The 4661-nt window shown below is 44.3% G+C and overlaps 1 non-coding gene across 1 annotated transcript; it reads right to left on the bottom strand.

Moving 5' to 3' along the window:
• Nucleotides 1-972: 972 nt before the first annotated feature.
• On the bottom strand, nt 973-1079 carry LOC128684786 (U6 spliceosomal RNA). The gene has a single exon (XR_008406416.2). It is a non-coding gene; the product is annotated as a U6 spliceosomal RNA (small nuclear RNA).
• Between the last annotated feature and the right edge of the window lie 3582 nt (nt 1080-4661).

The raw sequence follows: 4661 nt of genomic DNA, 5'->3' as shown, positions 1-4661 counted from the left end.
CACACTCACACCAATATTCCTCACACCCACCTCCCTCACACCCACCTCCCTCACACCCACCTCCCTCACACCCACCTCCCTCACACCCACCTCCCTCACACCCACCTCCCTCATAGCCCAAGATGTATAAATAAAATCAGTGACCACATACGCAACCGCATTCACCACCATCTGACTCATCCCACCTATATCTAAACTTAACACCCTTAACACCTGTAACCCTTCCCCACCCACTAACCTAACTACCCTACCTAACCATACCCTCACAGCTTCTAAACAATTACAAAAATACACCGCATGAAAAATAGTCTCGGAACATCCACACGCTTTGCACTCCCCTCCCTCCCTTAGTCTCCTATTATATAACACAACACCAGACGGCAAGATTCCATGTAGAAACCTAAACATTACCTCCCTTACACCTGGTTTAATACGCAATTGCCGTAAACATTTCCAGATATTCCCCCACGCATACATGGGGTATGCCCCCTCAAGAATCCTCAATTTGAGGCGCTTCGGATCCCTCACCATCATTAAAACCTGCAACATGGCCTCGCCAATCATTAAATCCTTACCCCCCCACCATCGTTGCATATCCATATGCAGTCTTTCTAGACCCCCTCTCCTCGCCCCCACCTCCCTCAAATAGCCGCGTTTTAGATACACACTCATCATACGCTTTTCTAAAGGTATAAGCCCCAGCCCCCCTGGCTAACGGGAAGCATCACCACCCCTCTACTTAGCCAGTCACAACCCGATCCCCATATAAATCGGAAAATCCCATGTTGCATTATTATTATAATCAAGGGGGAAGCGCTAAACCCGGAGGATTATACAGCGCCTGAGGGGGGATGTGGAAGGCATTCAGGCTTAATTCGGGGAACTGGAGCACAGATCCAATTCCCTAAATCAAGAGCCCCTCACCAACATCAAGGAACCTTCCTTGAGGGGATCCCATGTTGCAACCGTTGCAAAAATGTGGAACGCTTCACGATTTTGCGTGTCATCCTTGCGCGGGGGCCATGCTAATCTTCTCTGTATCGTTCCAATTTTAGTATATGTACTGCCGAAGCAAGTACAGTCTTGAACACTATGTGGTTAATTGTCCTCTTACTGAGGAATACAGAGATAGACAGTATATTAACCTATGTGGCATGTCAAGTTCTCTTATTCATGAAAATAAGATACCAGATATACTAAGCAAATTTTTCTAAATTTGCTTGTAACAGATAAATGAACTGTGGATATAAATCCAAATGTACACCTGTTAACCCTTTTGGGGCTTAGTTCCTAGGCCTTTTGTGTATCCATATGCTCTTATGCTTCCGTCCACAGGATGGATATGGGGTGCACAATAAACTAGCCACTTTAGTGGCAAAATCTAATCAAATCAGGGGTCGGCAACCCCCGGCCCCCGGCCACATCCGGTCCGCGTGATGTTTCCGTCCGGCCCTCCAACTTAACACCTGGACACTAATTATCAAATTAGTATGGAATACAGATGCATTAGTTCACTTCAAGGTTAAACAGTCCCTGGAAAAGTTACTTCGTATCCTCCCTCCTCAGAGTTTTTCATTTGAGTTTATTGTCTGGTGATAAAACAACTGTACAGTAAGTATCTGCATTCGATAATAATGTTTATTTAATTATTTGTGATAAATTGTGTTAAGTGTTATTAGAATTAGGCCACAATTGGTTTAAAAAACTAATGACAACCCTGAGTTCGAAATCAGCTATGTAGTCCGAGAGATTGCATAGCTCTGTGGCCCTCTCTAGCTCCAAAAGGTTGCCGACCCCTGCATAGCTCGTCCCACACTATAATGATGTTCAGTGGTAAATTTAGTGTGTTAGAAAGAAAAATAGATAATTAAAAAAAAAAAATTCTAAAAATTCACCTCACGTTCACGCATATATTTACGTGGCACGTCATCACAAGACATATTCAAATGGTTATAAATTACTGTATTACAATGGGATTTTCACCAAAATGTTGACAGATTCTTAAACTATTTTTCTGTAAGCAAAACTCATTTTCCATATTTTTCGATTTATTTTCTTATCCGCGTGACGCAAAGGGTCACCTGTCCCTAATCTGCTCTCTTTAACTGCCAAAGGGAACAATGAGGGAGTTAAATGTAAAAATGTGGTGAATAGGGTAATATAGAGATCGATGAAGGAAAGAGTACGGGTGTGAGAATTAATGTGAGAATAGCCTCCAACTCGTCCCCACAAGTATCACTGTGAGATCTTTCCGAAAGGAAATAATGAACATTAAAATCCCCTAATAAAAAGAGTGGTAGAGGTAAAGAAGAAATCAGGAAATGGATGTCAGGGATAGATAAAGGATGAGGAGAAAAATACAGAGAGAAGACAATATACCACTTACACAAATAGACACGCAAACAAATACAAGCAGGAGACAACTGGGAGAACAACACTTGGAGCTACCCTGATTTCCCTTGTATCCTCTGATATTCCACTGTACTAAATCCATTGTCAGTAAATAGGAAGTGAATAGCAGCAGAAAGTAGGCAGTGGCTATGGGTGTAGAGAATTGTGAAAGGTGAGAATGTAAGGGTATGGGAGGTGGGTCAGTGTCCTTCGTCAGTTCTATCTCTTCAATAAAAACTGATATAGTCGTATTAGTTTCTGTAGACTTTGAAGCAGTAGGAAACATGATGGAAGAGATGGAGTAGAAAGTGGAGAGACATCAGTCGCTACCGAAGGAGGGGAAGACAGGGAGAAGATAGAGGAGTCTTGGAAAGAAAGAACATGAGCCGGGACAGGAGGAGGATGGGGTAGTAGCAGTACATGGAGGTGTCCGCAACTGTTACCAACTTGGAAAGAGGCAGGGAGGAAAACTTAGAGGTAGGGAGTTTTCGTGACTGAGAGTTTTGTACCTTGGAGGTGTTGCAATAAGAGATAGGGACTTATCCAGGAAAGAGGAATACGTGGAATAGAAGACGACGACGGCGGAAGGATGTGAGAAGACGAAAAGGTAGAAACGTCATCAGAGGTGAGGACTGCATAAGGGTTGGACACAGGGATGACTGTGGGAGAGAGTAAAATAGGGTTCTGAGGCTGCAGAGGAATTCTGGAGTAGGAGACCCATGGAAGTCTCCCCTGAAAGCAGAGATGAGATAATGTCATAACCTGAGAGAGGCCCTGCCAGGAGTGTCAGTAACAATGTCAGGATCGTCAATTACAAGTCGAGGATGTTTGGAAAGAGGCTTCTAGCCATTCCATCCTGTGACGTGTGAAAGACCCAAAAATAGATGCACTGTGATGGGAGAAGTTGGGATCATGGTCAAAGTTGAGAGAAGGTCAGAGGTATGAAAGGGTCAGCTGGAACTCTGGCACTGGAGCCAGGTAACGATGTGTTGCCCAAAAGCAGTACCGGGTTTGAAGGAAGGTCCGTAGATATGCAGGGGACAGTTAAGTGTGCCGCAGATGTAAGAAGGTTGCCCGGGAGGAAGCAAAACATGGATGCGTCTATTCATACCTGGAGAGAGTTCCGGGGGTCAAAGCCCCCGCGGCCCGATCTGTGACCAGGCTTCATGGTAGATCAGAGCCTGATAAACCAGGCTGTTACTGCTAGCCGCACGCAGTCCAACGTATGACCCACAGCCCGCCTGGTCAGGTACTGACTTTAGGTGCCTGTCCAGTGCCTGCTTGAAGACAGCTAAGGGTATATTGGTAATCTCCCTTATGTATGCTGGAAGGCAGCTGAACAGTCTTGGGCCCTTCAAACTTATTGTGTTGTCTCTTATCGTGCTAGTGGCACCCTTGCTTTTCACTGGGGAAACGTTGCATCGTCTGCCGAACCTTTTGCTTTCGTAGGAAGTGGTTTTCGTGTGCAAGTTTGGTACTAATCGCTCTAGGATTTTCCAGGTGTATATAATCATGTATCTTTCCCGCCTGCGTTCTAGGGAGGACACGTTTAGGAACTTCAAGAGTTCCCAGTAATTGAAGTGCTTTATCGCAGTTATGAGTGCCGTGAAGTTTCTCTGTACATTTTCTAAGTCAGCAATTTCACCTGCTTTGAAAGGTGCTGTTAGCGTGCAGTAATATTCCAGCCTAGATAGAATAAGCGACCTAAAGAGTGTCATCATGGGCTTGGCATCCCTGGTTCTGAAGGTACTCATTATCCATCCTGACATTTTTCTAGGAGATGCGATTGAAGGTGAGATCCTCTGACATGATCACTCCCAGGTCTTTGACATTAGTTTCTCGCTCTATTGTGTGGTTGGACTTTGTTTTATACTCCAATGAAGTTTTAATTTCCCCACGTTTTCCATATCGGAGTAATTGAAATTTCTCATCATTGAACTTCATATTGTTTTCTGCGGCCCATTTAAATAATTGGTTGATGTCCGCCTGAACTCTTCCAGGGCAACATGGGTTTAGAACAGGTCGCTCATGTCTGTCTCAACTATTGGATCACTACGACAAGGTCCTAGATGGACTAGAAGACAAAAAGAATGCAGATGTAATGTATACAGACTTTGCAAAAGCCTTCGACAAGTGTGGCCATGGCGTAATAGCGCACAAAATGCTTGCTAAAGGAATAACAGGAAAAGTCGGTCGATGGATCTATAATTTTCTCACTAACAGAACACAGAGTAGTAGTCAACAGAGTAAAGTCTGAGGTGGCTACGGTG

Source organism: Cherax quadricarinatus, chromosome 2 (assembly GCF_038502225.1).
Source record: "Cherax quadricarinatus isolate ZL_2023a chromosome 2, ASM3850222v1, whole genome shotgun sequence".
NCBI lineage: Eukaryota > Metazoa > Arthropoda > Malacostraca > Decapoda > Parastacidae > Cherax > Cherax quadricarinatus.
Note: the sequence above shows the minus strand (reverse complement) of the source record. Positions and strands in the feature narration are given on the sequence as shown.